We start from the raw sequence: 27,247 nt of genomic DNA on the forward strand, positions 1-27,247 counted from the left end.
TTTCTTTGTTAAAATCCATACCTTGTTGATTTAAAAAATAATATCTTTGTAATCTTTTCTGCCCCCATCATGCGACTCTGTTCTTTTTCTTCTTATTTTTCCCGGCTTGTCTGAAGAAAGTCTGGGTCCTACCATTCACCATCTCCCACCACTGTGCTCGTGTTTTCGTACAGGTCCTTGGAGGGTCTGCCACTTCCTGGACCGCTCTCCCGTACTGGCTGACCAAAGCCGTCCTCCAGCAGGGAGCGTTGAGTTTCCACAGACCTCTCCGGTCGTCGCACCTAAAGGAGTGAAAGAGTGCAGGCAACTGAGGAGTGGTCGGAAAAGAAAACTGGTGACAATCTAGCATCAGTTAGGGTGCAATCTCTGATGAAAAGTAGTCAATGCTATGGCTTTAGAGCTATCATCACTGACCCGGTGAAGCCCTCCTCTCTAGGATGCATGGTTTTAAAACAGTCCATTAGTTTAAATCCCTGACTATCCTCTGTAATAAAAGTGATGTCGGTCTACCTTATATATTTGTCCTATTCTTTTCCTGTCTTTTCTGGTTAAAACACAATTAAATCCCCCCCAATTATTACGGTTTTCTTCCTAACATGTGGGGCTGCAGTTCCTTTCAAAAGTCATAACCTGTCGTTTATTCAGTAAAACCATAAATATTTAAGAGTTAAAATCCTGCCCATTAAAAGTCAGATTTGCTAAAAGTGCTCTTCCCTCTTTCACCACGGTGCTTTCCCTTAACCAAGATGTGAGGATTATTTATTAAAATGGCCACACCGTCGTTTCTATTTCGTTGAGCGTCCGCTCCATATTGACGGTCTCGGCCATAAATCTTGCCACCCGGGTGTAATTCTTTAAAACGGAAGTGCACATTCTTGCAATAAAAACACGTCTGACTGTACGGTGCTTAAAAAGGATAAAATACTCTGGGCTCTAACTAAAGACTTCACACTTCTAATTTTAAGTTGAGAAGGTGAGAGTCAAAAAATTGGTTAAGAACAGGCAATACATTTTAAAGGATTAAGTACATTTTAAAGGTGTGACAAGTAGGTCCTATAAAACATTATATAACGAGAGCACTTTCAAAAGTTAATTATTTCCACTGGTGCATTTCTTGCTTCACTTCACCTGGTGAAGGAGGAGGGGTGGAGCTCCATCGCCCTTCCTCCTTCTAGGCGTTGGCCTCTGTCGCAATGTTTTGTTCAACATGATTTCTTTTGGGGTTGATTGGATCGCTATATTTAAAAAGGAGACCTCATTTGGGTGAATCAATTGGGAATACTCTGGTTCCTCCTCAGATGAGCCCTCTGAGAGGTTTGCCCAGCCTTCCCCTCTTTTCTAACCCATATATATATGTCTGGGGATACTCTGATGCCGGTCTCCTTACTTGCCAGCTGGGCGTCGGGGGGTGGCATCATCGCTACTTTCAATCTGAGTTTCCTCTAATCTACTCCGCCTTCTGTTTGCGTCTCCTCCCCCTTACCAGTGCTTTGGTTTGGGGTGGAGCCTCCGTCCCCTCCCCGCTTCCCCCATCTCCTCCTCCTCTCCTCCAATCGGAGGGGTTGGGAGGAGATTTGAATTTTCTGTCCCAGCTTGCATCCACTTGCTCATTAACTTTTTCAACTGTCGTCTCTTCCCTTTTTTTAATTATTTGCAAATGATTTCGGACAGTCTCTAAACAGGTGGTCCTGTCCACCACCAATTGCATTTCCGCCCGTTTGTACATTCTTCAAAAGTGTGTCCCACCGTCCCTACATTTTCCACAAAAAATCTTATTGCATGCCTCAGCCAGATGACCGTATTCGCCACACTTTCTACATAGCTTCGGTTGTCCTTGGTAATGAATGTAGCCTCTTGTTTTCCCCCAGGACTATCATGGATGGAGATGTTTCAGGCCCTGGAAGCCTTGGGGATCTTCCCACTGTTTAATGGGGACCCGCCAAGCGCATTTCCAGATGCCGTCGGCATCCCGCACCTTCATAGCCTGGCCTTTCACAGTGCAGTATTCTACCCAGCCTACACATATGTCTTCAGCACTGACAGTCTCATTGAACATCCTGACAATCACCGTTTTCAGGGAGTTGTCAGTCAGTTTCTCAACGTCAAATGCTGAAAACTGGTTTTTCGCGCGTTTTCAAACCGAGTCCAAAAGTCTTTCGAAGTGCGGCGGAACAAAAACTCACGTCATATCCCTTGTTGAAAGGCAGGGAGAGGGATACAGTTCAGGTCTCCGGCTTAAACTTTAACGTTGCTGCAACAATTTTCTTGAAAAATCTAGCCTTGACATTACTTTCTCTTGATCATTAAAAGGAAGCGGACGCTGTGGTGCCTTCGCATGCCGGCATGGCTAGCCGCCATGGTGAAGGCACCACCCGATAAATAACTAAAACCTTTTAATAAAACCCAATAAATAACTAAAACAGTTAATAAACCACAACAATAACTAAGTAGACCAAAAATACAATAAACTTTTAAAAGGGAAGAGATATTTACACAACTTTGCGATCAATATCTCAACTAGAGACAAAAATAATCTTAACTCAAGTACAGGGGTAACAGCCAAGTCCAATGACTACCGCTATCACCACCCAGTGGAGTTGATCGCTGTCTTAGCCAAAGGCCGAGAAGCGATACCAGAAAAGGGTGGAGGAGACCGGGTCATTCAGAGGCACCTCCTTTTAACTCAGGGTAGGATAACCAGCACGGAAACGTTGACTTTTTTTTTTTTTTTTTTAGCATACAATAAAGAAGGTAACCAGGGGAATGACAATTGGCCACATTTTATGCTGTTCTGCAGCAGTAAATCAACACAAATACGCCACTTGCAGGTGAAAAGGACAGCAAAAAGTAAAGCATTTTTTGCTTGTTCCTGCTCTGGTCCAATAGGGGAGCTCAAGAAGCGATAACAAGTAAAGAAATGGGGCCATTTTCTAGATATCTGCCTGTAAATGTGAACACAAGCATTTATATATAGGCATACGATGGATTTTTTATTTTTTTTTTATTTTTACGTAACCCATAAAAGTCAAGAAAGTCCTAAGGTTAAGACAAGCCTCGGGACGGCGCGGTTGAAAAGAAGGGCTGGCAGCGGCCTCTAGTGGACGGGTAGCCTCAAACTGCAGCTCTTACTCCTTCCGCACCTCCACAGACTGGAAATGAATACGCCCACGCAAGCACAACAGACACTTTGAAAGGCATCATTGGTTTTTCCAAACAACTCTCTGACGTGACGCTTTCTCTGCGCGTTTATCCTTATGCAAGACCAGCCTTGGAGGTAGAAAAAAGCACAATTATCTACGCTAACGTAGAGACAATAACGCCCTTGTTTTATTCAGCAAAAGATGTTTCCAATAAACAGCACGTTCAGTTTGAACCATGTGGTCCGCTGAGGTGGACATCTTGCATGATGAGGTATGTTTGTGAATCAAGTCAAGGAACTGCAGCAGCTTTTCTTGGTAAATGCTTTTGTGGTAACTAGCGCGTGTTTGTGCATAATTTTTAACCCAGCGTCAGTTTTCCAAACATCGCTAGCATGGAGCAGCTGCGCGTAGCGGAGGCACAGGCTGGTTAGCTGGACTGTGCAGCCTGAGCACAGCAGCTGAGCTAAACGCTTGCGACAAGCCTGAAGGAGCCCACAACTACACAGTAATTTGTCTCTGAACAAGCATGGAGGAGGTGCACCGCTCCTGGAGGTACTGCAATACCAGGCCGATGCATGGAGCGGACGGAGCAAGCCCCTATTCCATCTCCCAGTTCCAAAAATCAATTAATATATGGTCCCCGGGTAGGGGACGTATCAGATATTAAACTGATAAGAACAGATACTACACTTGATCTTAGCCAAAAGGGCCGAGAAGCGATACCAGAAAATAGGGTGGAGGAGACCGGGTCATTCAGAGGCACCTCCTTTTAACTCAGGGTAGGATAACCAGCACGGAAACGTTGACTTTTTTTTTTTTTTTTTAGCATACAATAAAGAAGGTAACCAGGGGAAATGACAATTGGGCCACATTTTATGCTGTTCTGCAGCAGTAATCAACACAAATACGCCACTTGCAGGTGAAAAGGACAGCAAAAGTAAAGCATTTTTTTGCTTGTTCCTGCTCTGGTCCAATAGGGAGCTCAGAAGCGATAACAAGTAAAGAAATTGCCATTTTTCTAGATATCTGCCTTTAAATGTGAACACAGCATTTATATATAGGCATACGATGGATTTTTTATTTTTTTATTTTTTACGTAACCCATAAAAGTCAAGAAAGTCCTAAGGTTAAGACAAGCCTCGGACGGCGCAGGTTGAAAAGAAGGGCTGCAGCGGCCTCTAGTGGACGGTAGCCTCAACTGCAGCTCTTACTCCTTCCGCACCTGCACAGACTGGAAATGAATACGCCCACGCAAGCACAACAAACACTTTGAAAGGCATGATTGGTTTTCCAAACAACTCTCTGACGTGACGCTTTCTCTGCGCGTTTATCCTTATTCAAGACCAGCCTTGGAGGTAGAAAAAGCACAATTATCTACGCTAACGTAGAGACAATAACGCCCTTGTTTTATTTCAGCAAAAGATGTTTCCAATAAACAGCACGTTCAGTTTGACCATGTGTCCGCTGAGGTGGACATCTTGCATGATGAGGTATGTTTGTGAATCAAGTCAAGGAACTGCAGCAGCTTTTCTTTGTAAATGCTTTTGTGGTAACTACGCGTGTTTGTGCATAATTTTTAACCCAGCGTCAGTTTCCAAACATCGCCTAGCATGGAGCAGCTGCGCTTAGCGGGAGGCACAGGCTGGTTAGCTGGACTGTGCAGCCTGAGCACAGCAGCTGAGCTAACGCTTGCGACAAGCCTGAAGGAGCCCACAACTACACAGTATTTGTCTCTGAACAAGCATGGAGGAGGTGCACCGCTCCTGGAGGTACTGCAATACCAGGCCGATGCATGGAGCGGACGGAGCAAGCCCCTATTCCATCTCCCAGTTCCAAAAATCAATTTAATATATGGTCCCCGGGTAGGGGACGTATCAGATATTAAACTGATAAGAACAGATACTACACTTGATCTTAGCCAAAAGGCCGAGAAGCGATACCAGAAAAAGGGTGGAGGAGACCGGGTCATTCAGAGGCACCTCCTTTTAACTCAGGGTAGGATAACCAGCACGGAAACGTTGACTTTTTTTTTTTTTTTTTAGCATACAATAAAGAAGGTAACCAGGGGAAATGACAATTGGCCACATTTTATGCTGTTCTGCAGCAGTAAATCAACACAAATAAGCCAGTTGCAGGTGAAAAGGACAGCAAAAGTAAAGCATTTTTTTGCTTGTTCCTGCTCTGGTCCAATAGGGAGCTCAGAAGCGATAACAAGTAAAGAAATTGCCATTTTTCTAGATATCTGCCTTTAAATGTGAACACAGCATTTATATATAGGCATACGATGGATTTTTTTATTTTTTTATTTTTTACGTAACCCATAAAAGTCAAGAAAGTCCTAAGGTTAAGACAAGCCTCGGACGGCGCAGGTTGAAAAGAAGGGCTGCAGCGGCCTCTAGTGGACGGTAGCCTCAACTGCAGCTCTTACTCCTTCCGCACCTGCACAGACTGGAAATGAATACGCCCACGCAAGCACAACAAACACTTTGAAAGGCATGATTGGTTTTCCAAACAACTCTCTGACGTGACGCTTTCTCTGCGCGTTTATCCTTATTCAAGACCAGCCTTGGAGGTAGAAAAAGCACAATTATCTACGCTAACGTAGAGACAATAACGCCCTTGTTTTATTTCAGCAAAAGATGTTTCCAATAAACAGCACGTTCAGTTTGACCATGTGTCCGCTGAGGTGGACATCTTGCATGATGAGGTATGTTTGTGAATCAAGTCAAGGAACTGCAGCAGCTTTTCTTTGTAAATGCTTTTGTGGTAACTACGCGTGTTTGTGCATAATTTTTAACCCAGCGTCAGTTTCCAAACATCGCCTAGCATGGAGCAGCTGCGCTTAGCGGGAGGCACAGGCTGGTTAGCTGGACTGTGCAGCCTGAGCACAGCAGCTGAGCTAAACGCTTGCGACAAGCCTGAAGGAGCCCACAACTACACAGTATTTGTCTCTGAACAAGCATGGAGGAGGTGCACCGCTCCTGGAGGTACTGCAATACCAGGCCGATGCATGGAGCGGACGGAGCAAGCCCCTATTCCATCTCCCAGTTCCAAAAATCAATTTAATATATGGTCCCCGGGTAGGGGACGTATCAGATATTAAACTGATAAGAACAGATACTACACTTGATCTTAGCCAAAAGGCCGAGAAGCGATACCAGAAAAAGGGTGGAGGAGACCGGGTCATTCAGAGGCACCTCCTTTTAACTCAGGGTAGGATAACCAGCACGGAAACGTTGACTTTTTTTTTTTTTTAGCATACAATAAAGAAGGTAACCAGGGGAAATGACAATTGGCCACATTTTATGCTGTTCTGCAGCAGTAAATCAACACAAATAAGCCAGTTGCAGGTGAAAAGGACAGCAAAAGTAAAGCATTTTCTTGCTTGTTCCTGCTCTGGTCCAATAGGGAGCTCAGAAGCGATAAAAACTAAAGAAATTGCCATTTTTCTAGATATCTGCCTTTAAATGTGAACACAGCATTTATATATAGGCATACGATGGATTTTTTATTTTTTTTATTTTTTACGTAACCCATAAAAGTCAAGAAAGTCCTAAGGTTAAGACAAGCCTCGGACGGCGCAGGTTGAAAAGAAGGGCTGCAGCGGCCTCTAGTGGACGGTAGCCTCAACTGCAGCTCTTACTCCTTCCGCACCTGCACAGACTGGAAATGAATACGCCCACGCAAGCACAACAAACACTTTGAAAGGCATGATTGGTTTTCCAAACAACTCTCTGACGTGACGCTTTCTCTGCGCGTTTATCCTTATTCAAGACCAGCCTTGGAGGTAGAAAAAGCACAATTATCTACGCTAACGTAGAGACAATAACGCCCTTGTTTTATTTCAGCAAAAGATGTTTCCAATAAACAGCACGTTCAGTTTGACCATGTGTCCGCTGAGGTGGACATCTTGCATGATGAGGTATGTTTGTGAATCAAGTCAAGGAACTGCAGCAGCTTTTCTTTGTAAATGCTTTTGTGGTAACTACGCGTGTTTGTGCATAATTTTTAACCCAGCGTCAGTTTCCAAACATCGCCTAGCATGGAGCAGCTGCGCTTAGCGGGAGGCACAGGCTGGTTAGCTGGACTGTGCAGCCTGAGCACAGCAGCTGAGCTAAATGCTTGCGACAAGCCTGAAGGAGCCCACAACTACACAGTATTTGTCTCTGAACAAGCATGGAGGAGGTGCACCGCTCCTGGAGGTACTGCAATACCAGGCCGATGCATGGAGCGGACGGAGCAAGCCCCTATTCCATCTCCCAGTTCCAAAAATCAATTTAATATATGGTCCCCGGGTAGGGGACGTATCAGATATTAAACTGATAAGAACAGATACTACACTTGATCTTAGCCAAAAGGCCGAGAAGCGATACCAGAAAAAGGGTGGAGGAGACCGGGTCATTCAGAGGCACCTCCTTTTAACTCAGGGTAGGATAACCAGCACGGAAACGTTGACTTTTTTTTTTTTTTTTTTAGCATACAATAAAGAAGGTAACCAGGGGAAATGACAATTGGCCACATTTTATGCTGTTCTGCAGCAGTAAATCAACACAAATACGCCACTTGCAGGTGAAAAGGACAGCAAAAGTAAAGCATTTTTTTGCTTGTTCCTGCTCTGGTCCAATAGGGAGCTCAGAAGCGATAACAAGTAAAGAAATTGCCATTTTTCTAGATATCTGCCTTTAAATGTGAACACAGCATTTATATATAGGCATACGATGGATTTTTTATTTTTTTTATTTTTTACGTAACCCATAAAAGTCAAGAAAGTCCTAAGGTTAAGACAAGCCTCGGACGGCGCAGGTTGAAAAGAAGGGCTGCAGCGGCCTCTAGTGGACGGTAGCCTCAACTGCAGCTCTTACTCCTTCCGCACCTGCACAGACTGGAAATGAATACGCCCACGCAAGCACAACAAACACTTTGAAAGGCATGATTGGTTTTCCAAACAACTCTCTGACGTGACGCTTTCTCTGCGCGTTTATCCTTATTCAAGACCAGCCTTGGAGGTAGAAAAAGCACAATTATCTACGCTAACGTAGAGACAATAACGCCCTTGTTTTATTTCAGCAAAAGATGTTTCCAATAAACAGCACGTTCAGTTTGACCATGTGTCCGCTGAGGTGGACATCTTGCATGATGAGGTATGTTTGTGAATCAAGTCAAGGAACTGCAGCAGCTTTTCTTTGTAAATGCTTTTGTGGTAACTACGCGTGTTTGTGCATAATTTTTAACCCAGCGTCAGTTTCCAAACATCGCCTAGCATGGAGCAGCTGCGCTTAGCGGGAGGCACAGGCTGGTTAGCTGGACTGTGCAGCCTGAGCACAGCAGCTGAGCTAAACGCTTGCGACAAGCCTGAAGGAGCCCACAACTACACAGTATTTGTCTCTGAACAAGCATGGAGGAGGTGCACCGCTCCTGGAGGTACTGCAATACCAGGCCGATGCATGGAGCGGACGGAGCAAGCCCCTATTCCATCTCCCAGTTCCAAAAATCAATTTAATATATGGTCCCCGGGTAGGGGACGTATCAGATATTAAACTGATAAGAACAGATACTACACTTGATCTTAGCCAAAAGGCCGAGAAGCAATACCAGAAAAAGGGTGGAGGAGACCGGGTCATTCAGAGGCACCTCCTTTTAACTCAGGGTAGGCTAACCAGCACGGAAACGTTGACTTTTTTTTATTTTATTTTTAGCATACAATAAAGAAGGTAACCAGGGGAAATGACAATTGGCCACATTTTATGCTGTTCTGCAGCAGTAAATCAACACAAATACGCCACTTGCAGGTGAAAAGGACAGCAAAAGTAAAGCATTTTTTTGCTTGTTCCTGCTCTGGTCCAATAGGGAGCTCAGAAGCGATAACAAGTAAAGAAATTGCCATTTTTCTAGATATCTGCCTTTAAATGTGAACACAGCATTTATATATAGGCATACGATGGATTTTTTATTTTTTTTATTTTTTACGTAACCCATAAAAGTCAAGAAAGTCCTAAGGTTAAGACAAGCCTCGGACGGCGCAGGTTGAAAAGAAGGGCTGCAGCGGCCTCTAGTGGACGGTAGCCTCAACTGCAGCTCTTACTCCTTCCGCACCTGCACAGACTGGAAATGAATACGCCCACGCAAGCACAACAAACACTTTGAAAGGCATCATTGGTTTTCCAAACAACTCTCTGACGTGACGCTTTCTCTGCGCGTTTATCCTTATTCAAGACCAGCCTTGGAGGTAGAAAAAGCACAATTATCTACGCTAACGTAGAGACAATAACGCCCTTGTTTTATTTCAGCAAAAGATGTTTCCAATAAACAGCACGTTCAGTTTGACCATGTGTCCGCTGAGGTGGACATCTTGCATGATGAGGTATGTTTGTGAATCAAGTCAAGGAACTGCAGCAGCTTTTCTTTGTAAATGCTTTTGTGGTAACTACGCGTGTTTGTGCATAATTTTTAACCCAGCGTCAGTTTCCAAACATCGCCTAGCATGGAGCAGCTGCGCTTAGCGGGAGGCACAGGCTGGTTAGCTGGACTGTGCAGCCTGAGCACAGCAGCTGAGCTAAACGCTTGCGACAAGCCTGAAGGAGCCCACAACTACACAGTATTTGTCTCTGAACAAGCATGGAGGAGGTGCACCGCTCCTGGAGGTACTGCAATACCAGGCCGATGCATGGAGCGGACGGAGCAAGCCCCTATTCCATCTCCCAGTTCCAAAAATCAATTTAATATATGGTCCCCGGGTAGGGGACGTATCAGATATTAAACTGATAAGAACAGATTTTTTTTCTTTTTCAAGATTTTATTGTTACTTAATACATTTAAAACCATGGCACTCCATTATACAGAAATTTTCTTTTTACATTTAATAAATTAAATTAAAAGGAGAGAAGAAACATGATGTAAACAGCAAATCTGTATGTTAAAATTGAGCAGGACCGGGGTGACCCTCTCCTAAATTTTGAGCCATCCCGTTCTTCCAAACAGCGTTGGTACCGGTGCTGGTTCCGGTACTGGTGCTCAGAGGGGATCCCCCCCTACTGCTCCTTCCCGCCTGCCTCTCCCGGAGAGCCAGGCCGCTGCTGCCGGGACCCTCATCTGTGAAACGCCGACTCCTCTCTTCACGGAGGCGCAGACGATGCTTCTTTGAGGCTGTGTCCTTGGCGTGCCACCTGCAGCTCTTGATGTTGTTCTTCTTGCTGCCGCCATTCGGATCACAGCCTCGGGGGGAATCTGCCTGCGCCTGCTTACCAGCAAGTTTCTGGAGGTCCAGATGGCGTCTTTTATGGTGGCGAGGGTGAGCCACATCTCCTCAAAGTCCTTTTTCGTAAAGGTCCGATGGCTCACCCCATACAGCACTAGCTGTAAGTCGAGGACCTCCCTTGCTGGCAAGTGTGGGAACTGCGAGGAGCCGGCTTCCGTCCACAGGTCCCTAGCAGCACTGCACTCCCACAGCAGATGCCTCACCGACTCCGGCGCGCCACAACCGGGTCGGGGGCAGATGGACGATGCAGACATGCCGCGGGAGTGCATGACGGCTCTGACCGGGAGAATCCCATGAGCCACCATCCATGACAGGTCCTGAAGTCTGTTTGGAAGGACAGGAAGGCTCACGTTGCGCCAAACCGTGGAGGCATCTCCTCGTAGGAGGCCTCGCACTGGGGTCACTGGTTCCCGCTCCTGCACAACAGAAATGATAAAACGATGGTTGGTTAAAATCCTGCTCTCCTCTCCCTCCAATTTAAAATGTTCTAAAAATTTCTGTATAAAAGCATATGCCGGTGGGAGGTTAAAAGCAACAGGTGTTTTTAGATCACTTTGAATCAATTTTAATTTTCTCAGATAGGACCCCATCCAAAATCTGCTCATCTTGCTTGTTTTGATATCTGGGGTTGTGTTCAGTGCCAGTTTAAAATGAATGCTTGTGTAGTAGCTGCCTAAAAACAAGTAAAGATCTGGGACTCCTTTTCCTCCTTTATCCTTTGGTTTTGTCATGATTTCTCTTCTTATCCTCTCCCATTTGGAGTCCCAGATGAAGTAAAAAATGTCTCGTTGCAGCTCTAAAATCACTCTCCTGGGAGGAATAAAAACAGAACTGGTGAGTAAAAGCACTGGTAAAATCACTGCTTTGATTATAAGAATCTTTCCTTCAAGTGTTAGGTTCCTCATCCCCCAAAATCCCAGTCGTTGTTTTACTCTCTTTATTATTTTTGTCCAGTTTGTTCCTCCCTCTCCATTTTTATCAAATTTCACCCCCAATATTTTTTGTTCTCTTTAGTTATCTGGAACTGGTGTCCTATTTTTTCATTTTCTTTCCATGGTCCATAAAAAAGTGCTTTTGTTTTCTCTTTATTTAGTTTCGAGCCTAACGCTCTCCCGAACCATTCAGTTAATTGAAATACCCTGTCTACTGATAAAAGGTCTGTACATAAAATATTAAAATCATCCATATATAAGAGACATCTGGCCTCCTGCCCCCCACTCCCCTGGTATTGTGACTCCTGATATCTGTGGGTCCCTTCTCAAGATCTGCGCCAGCGGCTCGACACAGGCCACGTAGAGAAGGGCAGATAAAGGACAACCCTGACGAACACCGCAGTTCACTTTCACTGCTTTTGTCAGAAACCCGTTAACTAGAAATCTGCTGTAGATGTCTCGGTACAACAGTCCCACCCATGCTACAAACCTCCCTGGAAAACCCATTTTTTGCAGTACCTGAAAGAGGTACTGGTGCGAGACCCGATCAAAAGCTTTCTCAAAATCTAGATTTAACACTATCAGCCGAATGTTTCTGTCTCTCGCAAAACAGATGGTGTCTCGGATCAGTACGAGGCTGTCCGTGATCTTCCTTCCTGGCACGGCGCAGGCTTGATCCGGGTGGATTAGATCCCCCAACACTCGGCGCATCCTGGCTGCTAAAAGTTTACTAAAAAGTTTACAATCTAAATTTAAAAGGGTGATGGGTCTCCAATTTTTGAGATCTGTTTTATCGTTATCTTTATGTAAAAGCGTCACTATACCTGTTCTAAAACTATCGGGTAGTTTATCTAGTTTGCTAAAATCAGTAAAAACAACGATTAAATCAGGTGTTAAAATGTCCCAAAAAGTTAGATAAAATTCTACAGGGAGTCCATCTGAGCCTGGAGATTTTCCTCTTTTAAAACTCTTCAAAGAGTTTAAAAGTTCTAAAAGGGTAAAATCCTCCTCTAAAAAACTACCTTCCTTTATACTTTTTTCTAAAAAATCCAAAGTTTCTTTAATATTTCCTTCATTTACTATTTTCTCCTCATATAAATCACTGTAAAACTGTTCAATCACTTTTGTCTTTTCTTCTATAGTTGAAGCGATGTCTCCTTTTACTGATTTAAGTTCAGGGAATAGAACTTGGATTACCAATTATTTTTTTGAAAAAGTATCTACTACATTTTTCCCCTTCTTCTATTTCTCTTTCTCTGCTTCTTAAGATGACTCCCTTGCTCTTTATTTCTGCTAAAATGTTCATTTCTTTTTTAATTTCTCTTATTTCTTTGTTAAAATCCATACCTTGTTGATTTAAAAAATAATATCTTTGTAATCTTTTCTGCAGCCCCATCATGCGACTCTGTTCTTTTTTCTTCTTATTTTTCCCGGCTTGCCTGAAGAAAGTCTGGGTCCTACCTTTCACCATCTCCCACCACTGTGCTCGTGTTTCGTACAGGTCTTGGAGGGTCTGCCACTCCTGGTACCGCTCCCGGTACTGGCTGACCAAAGCCTGGTCCTCCAGCAGGGAGCGGTTGAGTTTCCACAGACCTCTCCCGGTCGTCGCACCTGAAAGGAAGTGAAAGAGTGCAGGACAGAAGGAGGTGGTCGGAAAAGAAAACTGGTGACAATCTAGCATCAGTTAGGGTGCAATCTCTGATGAAAAAGTAGTCAATTCGAGAGGCTTTAGAGCTATCATCACTGACCCAGGTGAAGCCCTCCTCTCTAGGATGCATGGATTTAAAACAGTCTACTAGTTTAAAATCCCTGACTATCCTCTGTAATAAAAGTGATGTCTTGTCTACCTTATATATTTGTCCTATTCTTTTCCTGTCTTTTCTGGTTAAAACACAATTAAAATCCCCCCCAATTATTAACGGTTTTCTTCCTAACATGTGGGGCTGCAGTTCCTTTAAAAAGTCATACCTGTCGTGTTTATCAGTAAAACCATAAATATTTAAGAGGTTAAAATCCTGCCCATTAAAAGTCAGATTTGCTAAAAGTGCTCTTCCCTCTTTCACCACGGTGCTTCCCTTAACCAAGATGTGAGGATTATTTATTAAAATGGCCACACCGTCGTTTCTATTTTCGTTTGAGCCGCTCCATATTGACGGTCTCGGCCATAAATCTTGCCACCGGGTGTAATTCTTTAAAAACGGAAGTGCACATTCTTGCAATAAAAACACGTCTGACTGTACGGTGCTTAAAAAGGATAAAATACTCTGGGCTCTAACTAAAGACTTCACACTTCTAACATTTATAGTTGAGAAGGTGAGAGTCATAAAAATAGTGGTTAAGAACAGGCAAGACATTTTAAAGGATTAAGATAAACATTTTAAAGGTGTGACAATTAAGGATCCTATAAAACATTATATAAACGAGAGGCACGTTTCAAATGTTAAATTATTTCCACTGAGTGCAGTTCTTGCTTCACTTCACATGGTGAAGGAGGGAGGGGTGGAGCTCCATCGCCCTTCCTCCTTCTAGGCGTTGGCCTCTGTCGCAATGTTTTGTTCAACATGATTTCTTTTGGGGTTGATTGGATCGCTATATTTAAAAAGGAGACCTCATTTGGTGAATCAATTGGGAATACTCTGGGTTCCTCCTCAGATGAGCCCTCTGAGAGGTTGCCCAGCCTTCCCCTCTTTTCTAAAACCATAGATATGTCTGGGGATAACTCTGATGCCGGTCTCTTGGCCAGCTGGGCGTCGGGGAGGGTGGCATCATCGCTACTTTCAAACTGAGTTTCCTCTAAGCTAGCTCCGCCTTCTGTTTGCGTCTCCTCCCCCTTACCAGGTGCTTTCGGTTTGGGGTGGAGCCTCCGTCCCCTCCCCGCTTCCCGCCATCTCCTCCTCCTCTCCTCCAATCGGAGGGGTTGGCAGGAGATTTGAATTTTCTGTCCCAGCTGCATCCACTTGCTCATTAACTTTTTCAACTGTCGTCTCTTTCCCTTTTTTTAATTTATTTGCAAATGATTTCGGACAGTCTCTAAACAGGTGGTCCTGTCCACCACACAAATTGCATTTCCGCCCGTTTGTACATTCTTCAAAAGTGTGTCCCACCTCCCTACATTTTCCACAAAAAATCTTATTGCATGCCTCAGCCAGATGACCGTATTCGCCACACTTTCTACATAGCTTCGGTTGTCCTTGGTAATGAATGTAGCCTCTGTTTTCCCCCAGGACTATCATGGATGGGAGATGTTTCAGGCCCTGGAAGCCTTGGGGATCTTCCCACTGTTTAATGGGGACCCGCCAAGCGCAGTTCCAGATGCCGTCGGCATCCCGCACCTTCATAGCCTGGCCTTTCACAGTGCAGTATCTACCCAGCCATACACAGATGTCTTCAGCACTGACAGTCTCATTGAACATCCTGACAATCACCGTTTTCAGGGAGTTGTCAGTCAGTTTCTCAACGTCAAATGCTGAAAACTGGGTTTTCGCGTTTTCAAACCGAGTCCAAAAGTCTTTTAGAAGTGCGGCGGAACAAAAACTCACGTCATATCCCTTGTTGAAAGGCAGGGAGAGGATACAGTTCAGGTCATCCGGCTTAAACTTTAACGTTTGCTGCAACAATTTTCTTGAGAAATCTAGCCTTGACATTACTTTCTCTTGATCATTAAAAAGGAAGCAGACGCTGTGGTGCCTTCGCATGCCGGCATGGCTAGCCGCCATGGTGAAGGCACCACCCGATAAATAACTAAAACCTTTAATAAAACCCAATAAATAACTAAAACCGTTAATAAAACCCAATAACTAAGTAAAACCCGGTATACCAAAAATACAAAAACTTTTAAAAAGGAAGAGATATTTTACGCAACTTTGCGATCAATATCTCAACTAGGGACTAAGATTAATCTTAACTCAAATAGAGGGGTAACAGCCAAGTCACAACGACTACCGCTATCACCACCCAGTGGAGTTGATCGCTGTCTTAGCCAAAAGGCCGAGAAGCGATACCAGAAAAAGGGTGGAGGAGACCGGGTCATTCAGAGGCACCTCCTTTTAACTCAGGGTAGGATAACCAGCACGGAAACGTTGACTTTATTTTTATTTATTTTTTTAGCATACGATAAAGAAGGTAACCAGGGGAAATGACAATTGGCCACATTTTCTGCTGTTCTGCAGCAGTAAATCAACACAAATACGCCACTTGCAGGTGAAAAGGACAGCAAAAGTAAAGCATTTTTTTGCTTGTTCCTGCTCTGGTCCAACAGGGAGCTCAGAAGCGATAACAAGTAAAGAAATTGCCATTTTTCTAGATATCTGCCTTTAAATGTGAACACAGCATTTATATATAGGCATACGATGGATTTTTATTTTTTTTTATTTTTTTACGTAACCCATAAAAGTCAAGAAAGTCCTAAGGTTAAGACAAGCCTCGGACGGCGCAGGTTGAAAAGAAGGGCTGCAGCGGCCTCTAGTGGACGGTAGCCTCAACTGCAGCTCTTACTCCTTCCGCACCTGCACAGACTGGAAATGAATACGCCCACGCAAGCACAACAAACACTTTGAAAGGCATCATCGGTTTTCCAAACAACTCTCTGACGTGACGCTTTCTCTGCGCGTTTCTCCTTATTCAAGACCAGCCTTGGAGGTAGAAAATGCACAATTATCTACGCTAACGTAGAGACAATAACGCCCTTGTTTTATTTCAGCAAAAGATGTTTCCAATAAACAGCACGTTCAGTTTGACCATGTGTCCGCTGAGGTGGACATCTTGCATGATGAGGTATGTTTGTGAATCAAGTCAAGGAACTGCAGCAGCTTTTCTTTGTAAATGCTTTTGTGGTAACTACGCGTGTTTGTGCATCATTTTTAACCCAGCGTCAGTTTCCAAACATCGCCTAGCGTGGAGCAGCTGCGCTTAGCGGGAGGCACAGGCTGGTTAGCTGGACTGTGCAGCCTGAGCACAGCAGCTGAGCTAAACGCTTGCGACAAGCCTGAAGGAGCCCACAACTACACAGTATTTGTCTCTGAACAAGCATGGAGGAGGTGCACCGCTCCTGGAGGTACTGCAATACCAGGCCGATGCATGGAGCGGACAGAGCAAGCCCCTATTCCATCTCCCAGTTACAAAAATCAATTTAATATATGGTCCCCGGGTAGAGGACGTATCAGATATTAAACTGATAAGAACAGATACTACACTTGATCTTAGCCAAAAGGCCGAGAAGCGATACCAGAAAAAGGGTGGAGGAGACCGGGTCATTCAGAGGCACCTCCTTTTAACTCAGGGTAGGATAACCAGCACGGAAACGTTGACTTTATTTTTATTTATTTTTTAGCATACGATAAAGAAGGTAACCAGGGGAAATGACAATTGGCCACATTTTATGCTGTTCTGCAGCAGTAAATCAACACAAATACGCCACTTGCAGGTGAAAAGGACAGCAAAAGTAAAGCATTTTTTTGCTTGTTCCTGCTCTGGTCCAATAGGGAGCTCAGAAGCGATAACAAGTAAAGAAATTGCCATTTTTCTAGATATCTGCCTTTAAATGTGAACACAGCATTTATATATAGGCATACGATGGATTTTTATTTTTTTTTATTTTTTACGTAACCCATAAAAGTCAAGAAAGTCCTAAGGTTAAGACAAGCCTCGGACGGCGCAGGTTGAAAAGAAGGGCTGCAGCGGCCTCTAGTGGACGGTAGCCTCAACTGCAGCTCTTACTCCTTCCGCACCTGCACAGACTGGAAATGAATACGCCCACGCAAGCACAACAAACACTTTGAAAGGCATCATCGGTTTTCCAAACAACTCTCTGACGTGACGCTTTCTCTGCGCGTTTCTCCTTATTCAAGACCAGCCTTGGAGGTAGAAAAAGCACAATTATCTACGCTAACGTAGAGACAATAACGCCCTTGTTTTATTTCAGCAAAAGATGTTTCCAATAAACAGCACGTTCAGTTTGACCATGTGTCCGCTGAGGTGGACATCTTGCATGATGAGGTATGTTTGTGAATCAAGTCAAGGAACTGCAGCAGCTTTTCTTTGTAAATGCTTTTGTGGTAACTACGCGTGTTTGTGCATCATTTTTAACCCAGCGTCAGTTTCCAAACATCGCCTAGCGTGGAGCAGCTGCGCTTAGCGGGAGGCACAGGCTGGTTAGCTGGACTGTGCAGCCTGAGCACAGCAACTGAGCTAAACGCTTGCGACAAGCCTGAAGGAGCCCACAACTACACAGTATTTGTCTCTGAACAAGCATGGAGGAGGTGCACCGCTCCTGGAGGTACTGCAATACCAGGCCGATGCATGGAGCGGACGGAGCAAGCCCCTATTCGATCTCCCAGTTCCAAAAATCAATTTAATATATGGTCCCCGGGTAGGGGACGTATCAGATATTAAACTGATAAGAACAGATACTACACTTGATCTTAGCCAAAAGGCCGAGAAGCGATACCAGAAAAAGGGTGGAGGAGACCGGGTCATTCAGAGGCACCTCCTTTTAACTCAGGGTAGGATAACCAGCATGGAAACGTTGACTTTATTTTTATTTTTTTTTTAGCATACGATAAAGAAGGTAACCAGGGGAAATGACAATTGGCCACATTTTCTGCTGTTCTGCAGCAGTAAATCAACACAAATACGCCACTTGCAGGTGAAAAAGACAGCAAAAGTAAAGCATTTTTTTGCTTGTTCCTGCTCTGGTCCAATAGGGAGCTCAATGGCGATAACAAGTAAAGAAATTGCCATTTTTCTAGATATCTGCCTTTAAATGTGAACACAGCATTTATATATAGGCATACGATGGATTTTTATTTTATTTTTTTATTTTTTACGTAACCCATAAAAGTCAAGAAAGTCCTAAGGTTAAGACAAGCCTCGGACGGCGCAGGTTGAAAAGAAGGGCTGCAGCGGCCTCTAGTGGACGGTAGCCTCAACTGCAGCTCTTACTCCTTCCGCACCTGCACAGACTGGAAATGAATACGCCCACGCAAGCACAACAAACACTTTGAAAGGCATCATCGGTTTTCCAAACAACTCTCTGACGTGACGCTTTCTCTGCGCGTTTCTCCTTATTCAAGACCAGCCTTGGAGGTAGAAAATGCACAATTATCTACGCTAACGTAGAGACAATAACGCCCTTGTTTTATTTCAGCAAAAGATGTTTCCAATAAACAGCACGTTCAGTTTGACCATGTGTCCGCTGAGGTGGACATCTTGCATGATGAGGTATGTTTGTGAATCAAGTCAAGGAACTGCAGCAGCTTTTCTTTGTAAATGCTTTTGTGGTAACTATGCGTGTTTGTGCATCATTTTTAACCCAGCGTCAGTTTCCAAACACCGCCTAGCGTGGAGCAGCTGCGCTTAGCGGGAGGCACAGGCTGGTTAGCTGGACTGTGCAGCCTGAGCACAGCAGTTGAGCTAAACGCTTGCGACAAGCCTGAAGGAGCCCACAACTACACAGTATTTGTCTCTGAACAAGCATGGAGGAGGTGCACCGCTCCTGGAGGTACTGCAATACCAGGCCGATGCATGGAGCGGACGGAGCAAGCCCCTATTCCATCTCCCAGTTCCAAAAATCAATTTAATATATGGTCCCCGGGTAGGGGACGTATCAGATATTAAACTGATAAGAACAGATACTACACTTGATCTTAGCCAAAAGGCCGAGAAGCGATACCAGAAAAAGGGTGGAGGAGACCGGGTCATTCAGAGGCACCTCCTTTTAACTCAGGGTAGGATAACCAGCACGGAAACGTTGACTTTATTTTTATTTATTTTTTTAGCATACGATAAAGAAGGTAACCAGGGGAAATGACAATTGGCCACATTTTATGCTGTTCTGCAGCAGTAAATCAACACAAATACGCCACTTGCAGGTGAAAAGGACAGCAAAAGTAAAGCATTTTTTTGCTTGTTCCTGCTCTGGTCCAATAGGGAGCTCAGAAGCGATAACAAGTAAAGAAATTGCCATTTTTCTAGATATCTGCCTTTAAATGTGAACACAGCATTTATATATAGGCATACGATGGATGTTTATTTTTTTTTTATTTTTTATGTAACCCATAAAAGTCAAGAAAGTCCTAAGGTTAAGACAAGCCTCGGACGGCGCAGGTTGAAAAGAAGGGCTGCAGCGGCCTCTAGTGGACGGTAGCCTCAACTGCAGCTCTTACTCCTTCCGCACCTGCACAGACTGGAAATGAATACGCCCACGCAAGCACAACAAACACTTTGAAAGGCATCATCGGTTTTCCAAACAACTCTCTGACGTGACGCTTTCTCTGCGCGTTTCTCCTTATTCAAGACCAGCCTTGGAGGTAGAAAATGCACAATTATCTACGCTAACGTAGAGACAATAACGCCCTTGTTTTATTTCAGCAAAAGATGTTTCCAATAAACAGCACGTTCAGTTTGACCATGTGTCCGCTGAGGTGGACATCTTGCATGATGAGGTATGTTTGTGAATCAAGTCAAGGAACTGCAGCAGCTTTTCTTTGTAAATGCTTTTGTGGTAACTACGCGTGTTTGTGCATCATTTTTAACCCAGCGTCAGTTTCCAAACATCGCCTAGCGTGGAGCAGCTGCGCTTAGCGGGAGGCACAGGCTGGTTAGCTGGACTGTGCAGCCTGAGCACAGCAGCTGAGCTAAACGCTTGCGACAAGCCTGAAGGAGCCCACAACTACACAGTATTTGTCTCTGAACAAGCATGGAGGAGGTGCACCGCTCCTGGAGGTACTGCAATACCAGGCCGATGCATGGAGCGGACGGAGCAAGCCCCTATTCCATCTCCCAGTTCCAAAAATCAATTTAATATATGGTCCCCGGGTAGGGGACGTATCAGATATTAAACTGATAAGAACAGATACTACACTTGATCTTAGCCAAAAGGCCGAGAAGCGATACCAGAAAAAGGGTGGAGGAGACCCGGTCATTCAGAGGCACCTCCTTTTAACTCAGGGTAGGATAACCAGCACGGAAACGTTGACTTTATTTTTATTTATTTTTTTAGCATACGATAAAGAAGGTAACCAGGGGAAATGACAATTGGCCACATTTTATGCTGTTCTGCAGCAGTAAATCAACACAAATACGCCACTTGCAGGTGAAAAGGACAGCAAAAGTAAAGCATTTTTTTGCTTGTTCCTGCTCTGGTCCAATAGGGAGCTCAGAAGCGATAACAAGTAAAGAAATTGCCATTTTTCTAGATATCTGCCTTTAAATGTGAACACAGCATTTATATATAGGCATACGATGGATTTTTATTTTTTTTTATTTTTTACGTAACCCATAAAAGTCAAGAAAGTCCTAAGGTTAAGACAAGCCTCGGACGGCGCAGGTTGAAAAGAAGGGCTGCAGCGGCCTCTAGTGGACGGTAGCCTCAACTGCAGCTCTTACTCCTTCCGCACCTGCACAGACTGGAAATGAATACGCCCACGCAAGCACAACAAACACTTTGAAAGGCATCATCGGTTTTCCAAACAACTCTCTGACGTGACGCTTTCTCTGCGCGTTTCTCCTTATTCAAGACCAGCCTTGGAGGTAGAAAAAGCACAATTATCTACGCTAACGTAGAGACAATAACGCCCTTGTTTTATTTCAGCAAAAGATGTTTCCAATAAACAGCACGTTCAGTTTGACCATGTGTCCGCTGAGGTGGACATCTTGCATGATGAGGTATGTTTGTGAATCAAGTCAAGGAACCGCAGCAGCTTTTCTTTGTAAATGCTTTTGTGGTAACTATGCGTGTTTGTGCATCATTTTTAACCCAGCGTCAGTTTCCAAACATCACCTAGCATGGAGCAGCTGCGCTTAGCGGGAGGCACAGGCTGGTTAGCTGGACTGTGCAGCCTGAGCACAGCAGCTGAGCTAAACGCTTGCGACAAGCCTGAAGGAGCCCACAACTACACAGTATTTGTCTCTGAACAAGCATGGAGGAGGTGCACCGCTCCTGGAGGTACTGCAATACCAGGCCGATGCATGGAGCGGACGGAGCAAGCCCCTATTCCATCTCCCAGTTCCAAAAATCAATTTAATATATGGTCCCCGGGTAGGGGACGTATCAGATATTAAACTGATAAGAACAGATACTACACTTGATCTTAGCCAAAAGGCCTAGAAGCGATACCAGAAAAAGGGTGGAGGAGACCGGGTCATTCAGAGGCACCTCCTTTTAACTCAGGGTAGGATAACCAGCACGGAAACGTTGACTTTATTTTATTTATTTTTTTTAGCATACAATAAAGAAGGTAACCAGGGGAAATGACAATTGGCCACATTTTATGCTGTTCTGCAGCAGTAAATCGACACAAACACGCCACTTGCAGGTGAAAAGGACAGCAAAAGTAAAGCATTTTTTTGCTTGTTCCTGCTCTGGTCCAAGAGGGAGCTCAGAAGCGATAACAAGTAAAGAAATTGCCATTTTTCTAGATATCTGCCTTTAAATGTGAACACAGCATTTATATATAGGCATACGATGGATTTTTTTCTTTTTTTTCTTTTTTACGTAACCCATAAAAGTCAAGAAAGTCCTAAGGTTAAGACAAGCCTCGGACGGCGCAGGTTGAAAAGAAGGGCTGCAGCGGCCTCTAGTGGACGGTAGCCTCAACTGCAGCTCTTACTCCTTCCGCACCTGCACAGACTGGAAATGAATATGCCCACGCAAGCACAACAAACACTTTGAAAGGCATCATTGGTTTTCCAAACAACTCTCTGACGTGACGCTTTCTCTGCGCGTTTATCCTTATTCAAGACCAGCCTTGGAGGTAGAAAAAGCACAATTATCTACGCTAACGTAGAGACAATAACGCCCTTGTTTTATTTCAGCAAAAGATGTTTCCAATAAACAGCACGTTCAGTTTGACCATGTGTCTGCTGAGGTGGACATCTTGCATGATGAGGTATGTTTGTGAATCAAGTCAAGGAACTGCAGCAGCTTTTCTTTGTAAATGCTTTTGTGGTAACTACGCGTGTTTGTGCATAATTTTTAACCCAGTGTCAGTTTCCAAACATCGCCTAGCATGGAGCAGCTGCGCTTAGCGGGAGGCACAGGCTGGTTGCATGGAGCGGATGGAGCAAGCCCCTATTCCATCTCCCAGTTCCAAAAATCAATTTAATATATGGTCCCCGGGTAGGGGACGTATCAGATATTAAATTGATAAGAACAGATACTACACTTGATCTTAGCCAAAAGGCCGAGAAGCGATACCAGAAAAAGGGTGGAGGAGACCGGGTCATTCAGAGGCACCTCCTTTTAACTCAGGGTAGGATAACCAGCACGGAAACGTTGACTTTATTTTATTTATTTTTTTTAGCATACAATAAAGAAGGTAACCAGGGGAAATGACAATTGGCCACATTTTATGCTGTTCTGCAGCAGTAAATCAACACAAATACGCCACTTGCAAGTGAAAAGGACAGCAAAAGTAAAGCATTTTTTTGCTTGTTCCTGCTCTGGTCCAATAGGGAGCTCAGAAGCGATAACAAGTAAAGAAATTGCCATTTTTCTAGATATCTGCCTTTAAATGTGAACACAGCATTTATATATAGGCATACGATGGATTTTTTGTTTTTCTTATTTTTTACGTAACCCATAAAAGTCAAGAAAGTCCTAAGGTTAAGACAAGCCTCGGACGGCGCAGGTTGAAAAGAAGGGCTGCAGCGGCCTCTAGTGGACGGTAGCCTCAACTGCAGCTCTTACTCCTTCCGCACCTGCACACGCTGGAAATGAATACGCCCACGCAAGCACAACAAACACTTTGAAAGGCATCATTGGTTTTCCAAACAACTCTCTGACGTGACGCTTTCTCTGCGCGTTTATCCTTATTCAAGACCAGCCTTGGAGGTAGAAAAAGCACAATTATCTACGCTAACGTAGAGACAATAACGCCCTTGTTTTATTTCAGCAAAAGATGTTTCCAATAAACAGCATGTTCAGTTTGACCATGTGTCCGCTGAGGTGGACATCTTGCATGATGAGGTATGTTTGTGAATCAAGTCAAGGAACTGCAGCAGCTTTTCTTTGTAAATGCTTTTGTGGTAACTACGCATGTTTGTGCATAATTTTTAACCCAGCGTCAGTTTCCAAACATCGCCTAGCATGGAGCAGCTGCGCTTAGCGGGAGGCACAGGCTGGTTAGCTGGACTGTGCAGCCTGAGCACAGCAGCTGAGCTAAACGCTTGCGACAAGCCTGAAGGAGCCCACAACTACACAGTGGCCGTTTCTCAATATGCGTTCTTGAGCGTTCTCGTGTACTCGTGACACGTCATCAGCCTCAGCCCGAGCACTGTTCCAATGCTGAGAACGCCAAATCGAGAACGCGCCGAATTCCCCGGATGTTGTTCTCGCCCGCCCTCTTTATCGAGCATGCATCAGAGCAGACTTGTGCGTTCTTCAGACTGACCGCTTGCCCATAATGCACCGCGGCCGCAGCTTGATTTGAGACAACGCAAAGAGAGCTCACAGCGGTAAGTTAAAAATTCCCTTTTCTGCTGCTGTTGTTGTTCAAAAGTACGTTTTAAGATCGTTTGAGGCGAGAACATTATACTTTTAAGCTTCTCTATGTGGCCTGTTTACAGAGTTGGTGCGTAATTAAAAAAAAGTAGTGTGCATAATACCGCTGGTTATGATTTATTTGTTTTGTGTTTATCTGACTGACGTGTGTTGCTTTATTAACTCAATACTTGCTGGAATAAATTGTAAATGTCTCCCTAGGACGGCAGCAGCATATAAAATAAATAAATAAATACATTCTATAAATGTTTTTCCTATCTAAGTGAGTTTCTTCTGAGTCATGACACGAATAATTGAGAGGAGAAAGAGGGAAAGAAAATAATAGTAATAATAGTATATGAAAAAACAGAAATTTATTTTATACAAATGTTTTATCTTTGGAACAGAATGAAGGTGTAATATATTTAACAAATTATTAACAGTTACTAACAAGGTTTAAAACAACAAAATAACTCATTAAGATCTTATACAAACAGACAATGCCTATAAACTTACAATTAAAAATAGTTGGAATAGAAATTAATTTACACATTATTTTATGTATTTTTCCAGGTGGTTAAAAATGAAATGAAGCAGCATGTGAACATGACTAGAACTGATCTACATTAGGTCAGGTGTAGTCATGTTCACTTAAACATGCAGCCAGCTGGAGCCGCTCCCTGTCTTCAGCCGTTGGCCGTCCTCCTCTGGGTCAACCTCCTCGTCCTCCTCTGGATCAACCTCCTCGTCCTCCACGTCCAGCTGGTCCCCTGCCTCTATACTAATATTGTGGAGGATGCAGCAGGCGGCGATTACTTTTGGGGCAAACGTCAGGCGGACCTCCAGCACCTTGAAGAAGATGAAACGCCACCGTGTCTTCAGACCACCAAAGACACACTCAATGATGTTAATCAGCCTTGGCGTGGTGTCTGTTGTAGCGTGCCTCCACTTGACCTGTACCAAATATAAAATTAACTTGTAATTTAGGTAATATGCTGATCTGTCTTAATCTTCTATCCAATTAATATAATCTATGTATCAATTGTGTGTCATTGTTGGCTCTATTTAAGGACAAGAAGGTAAGAGATCTTACTGGCAAGCTGTTTTCCTATAGGATGCACCACAGGCCAGCCAGCAGAGGGTCACCAGCACCTCTATCTCCTGTGGCCATCCATGGACCTTCTGGATGGGCAGCAGCTGAAGGAGGAGGACGATGGTGGCCCTGTTTAGCCTGAAGGCTGGTTTCAGGTCCCCTTCATTAAAAAATATTTGGAGGGTTGGCACAGAAGTGTTTATCCTCACATATTTTGTTTCTGTTTCTTCCTGTAAATAAAAAATGCCAAATCTTAATTGTTTTTTGTCACGTTTTCTATGCATAAAACTATACCTGTTTAACATGCAGATTATTATAGTTCTCAAGAAAGAAAAGATAAAATGTATAGTGTTGTAAAACTAGTCAAGTATATTAAATGTAACAAATGGCTTCCCTTCTCTGGTATTTTTACCATTTCACTGAAAAAATGGGCTGAACTAACTGCACATAATTTATAGATTAATCACTGTAAAGGTGGACAGACATAAAAATGTTTTTTTTTTTCTTCCTTAATGATCAATGCTGTGAAGGTCAGGAGGTGCAATAAAGTAGCTTAACCCTACTGTTATTAATGTTAAAACTGGGTCTTCATTTTTATTAATATAGGAAAAATAGTCACAATTTCAACCTGATCACGTTTTTAATATCATCGTCAATGGTTTTTTTTTAAGATAAAAGTAGGAAATAGGCTGTCAGTCTTATGCCTACCAGTTGGCAATAGATGGGTGAGCAAAGCCTGCCTTCTGAGCCTCCTCTGCCACATCAATCTTCTCCTTGCTCGGATTTGCCTCCTCAGCTGCATCACCTCCTCTTCAGCCTGCTGGTAAAGCTGACCAACGACCGAAGCAACAGCAATATTGCTCATTTTGCTTCTACAAAGTGCTGATTTTTAAAGAAGATTCAATCGGCTCTGCAACTACAACAATTACAACTCCCCACAAAGAAATTCACGCTATTGCTGGTTTTATACCCACAGTTCTGTAATTATTTTAGATATTTTTTATACTCATACTCAGAAATTAATTTAAATAAAAAACGTTTTCAATAAGATATGATGGTGTAGTGTATAAATAGTTTTGAACGTTAAAGGAATGCTCAAGCGCTGTGGGTGTGATGACGTCACGAGTATACTTCTGTTCCAATGCACAATACGTGCTGCGTGCTCGCGTTCTCGTCAAGTCCGATCTTCCTGTGTTCTTACTGAGAACAGACTTCACGAGAACGCGAGTACGGACTCGCGTTCTTGTGAATTGAGAAACGGCCAGTATTTGTCTCTGAACAAGCATGGAGGAGGTGCACCGCCCCTGGAAGTACTGCAATACCAGGCCGATGCATGGAGCGGACGGAGCAAGCCCCTATTCCATCTCCCAGTTCCAAAAATCAATTTAATATATGGTCCCCGGGTAGGGGACGTATCAGATATTAAACTGATAAGAACAGATACTACACTTGATCTTAGCCAAAAGGCCGAGAAGCGATACCAGAAAAAGGGTGGAGGAGACCCGGTCATTCAGAGGCACCTCCTTTTAACTCAGGGTAGGATAACCAGCACGGAAACGTTGACTTTATTTTATTTATTTTTTTTAGCATACAATAAAGAAGGTAACCAGGGGAAATGACAATTGGCCACATTTTATGCTGTTCTGCAGCAGTAAATCGACACAAATACGCCACTTGCAGGTGAAAAGGACAGCAAAAGTAAAGCATTTTTTTGCTTGTTCCTGCTCTGGTCCAATAGGGAGCTCAGAAGCGATAACAAGTAAAGAAATTGCCATTTTTCTAGATATCTGCCTTTAAATGTGAACACAGCATTTATATATAGGCATACGATGGATTTTTTTCTTTTTTTTCTTTTTTACGTAACCCATAAAAGTCAAGAAAGTCCTAAGGTTAAGACAAGCCTCGGACGGCGCAGGTTGAAAAGAAGGGCTGCAGCGGCCTCTAGTGGACGGTAGCCTCAACTGCAGCTCTTACTCCTTCCGCACCTGCACAGACTGGAAATGAATACGCCCACGCAAGCACAACAAACACTTTGAAAGGCATGATTGGTTTTCCAAACAACTCTCTGACGTGACGCTTTCTCTGCGCGTTTATCCTTATTCAAGACCAGCCTTGGAGGTAGAAAAAGCACAATTATCTACGCTAACGTAGAGACAATAACGCCCTTGTTTTATTTCAGCAAAAGATGTTTCCAATAAACAGCACGTTCAGTTTGACCATGTGTCCGCTGAGGTGGACATCTTGCATGATGAGGTATGTTTGTGAATCAAGTCAAGGAACTGCAGCAGCTTTTCTTTGTAAATGCTTTTGTGGTAACTACGCGTGTTTGTGCATAATTTTTAACCCAGC

General features: G+C 43.8%; 12 non-coding genes and 1 pseudogene across 12 annotated transcripts; all 13 read right to left on the bottom strand.

Moving 5' to 3' along the window:
* Window positions 1-3,670: 3,670 nt before the first annotated feature.
* On the bottom strand, window positions 3,671-3,861 carry LOC118561562. The gene has a single exon (XR_004930132.1). It is a non-coding gene; the product is annotated as a U2 spliceosomal RNA (small nuclear RNA).
* A 1,026-nt stretch (window positions 3,862-4,887) lies between these two features.
* LOC118561556 lies at window positions 4,888-5,078 on the bottom strand. Its single transcript, XR_004930126.1, has one exon. It is a non-coding gene; the product is annotated as a U2 spliceosomal RNA (small nuclear RNA).
* A 1,027-nt stretch (window positions 5,079-6,105) lies between these two features.
* LOC118561566 lies at window positions 6,106-6,296 on the bottom strand. Its single transcript, XR_004930135.1, has one exon. It is a non-coding gene; the product is annotated as a U2 spliceosomal RNA (small nuclear RNA).
* A 1,024-nt stretch (window positions 6,297-7,320) lies between these two features.
* LOC118561567 lies at window positions 7,321-7,511 on the bottom strand. Its single transcript, XR_004930136.1, has one exon. It is a non-coding gene; the product is annotated as a U2 spliceosomal RNA (small nuclear RNA).
* Window positions 7,512-8,539: 1,028 nt separating this feature from the next.
* Window positions 8,540-8,730, bottom strand: LOC118561557. The gene has a single exon (XR_004930127.1). It is a non-coding gene; the product is annotated as a U2 spliceosomal RNA (small nuclear RNA).
* Window positions 8,731-9,759: 1,029 nt separating this feature from the next.
* On the bottom strand, window positions 9,760-9,937 carry LOC118561565 (annotated as a pseudogene).
* A 6,421-nt stretch (window positions 9,938-16,358) lies between these two features.
* LOC118561561 lies at window positions 16,359-16,549 on the bottom strand. Its single transcript, XR_004930131.1, has one exon. It is a non-coding gene; the product is annotated as a U2 spliceosomal RNA (small nuclear RNA).
* A 1,030-nt stretch (window positions 16,550-17,579) lies between these two features.
* LOC118561560 lies at window positions 17,580-17,770 on the bottom strand. Its single transcript, XR_004930130.1, has one exon. It is a non-coding gene; the product is annotated as a U2 spliceosomal RNA (small nuclear RNA).
* Window positions 17,771-18,803: 1,033 nt separating this feature from the next.
* On the bottom strand, window positions 18,804-18,994 carry LOC118561568. The gene has a single exon (XR_004930137.1). It is a non-coding gene; the product is annotated as a U2 spliceosomal RNA (small nuclear RNA).
* A 1,032-nt stretch (window positions 18,995-20,026) lies between these two features.
* Window positions 20,027-20,217, bottom strand: LOC118561569. Its single transcript, XR_004930138.1, has one exon. It is a non-coding gene; the product is annotated as a U2 spliceosomal RNA (small nuclear RNA).
* A 1,031-nt stretch (window positions 20,218-21,248) lies between these two features.
* On the bottom strand, window positions 21,249-21,439 carry LOC118561558. Its single transcript, XR_004930128.1, has one exon. It is a non-coding gene; the product is annotated as a U2 spliceosomal RNA (small nuclear RNA).
* An 892-nt stretch (window positions 21,440-22,331) lies between these two features.
* Window positions 22,332-22,519, bottom strand: LOC118561564. Its single transcript, XR_004930134.1, has one exon. It is a non-coding gene; the product is annotated as a U2 spliceosomal RNA (small nuclear RNA).
* Window positions 22,520-26,186: 3,667 nt separating this feature from the next.
* On the bottom strand, window positions 26,187-26,377 carry LOC118561559. The gene has a single exon (XR_004930129.1). It is a non-coding gene; the product is annotated as a U2 spliceosomal RNA (small nuclear RNA).
* Window positions 26,378-27,247: the final 870 nt, after the last annotated feature.

This window comes from Fundulus heteroclitus, unplaced genomic scaffold (assembly GCF_011125445.2).
Source record: "Fundulus heteroclitus isolate FHET01 unplaced genomic scaffold, MU-UCD_Fhet_4.1 scaffold_668, whole genome shotgun sequence".
Classification (NCBI taxonomy): Eukaryota; Metazoa; Chordata; class Actinopteri; order Cyprinodontiformes; family Fundulidae; genus Fundulus; species Fundulus heteroclitus.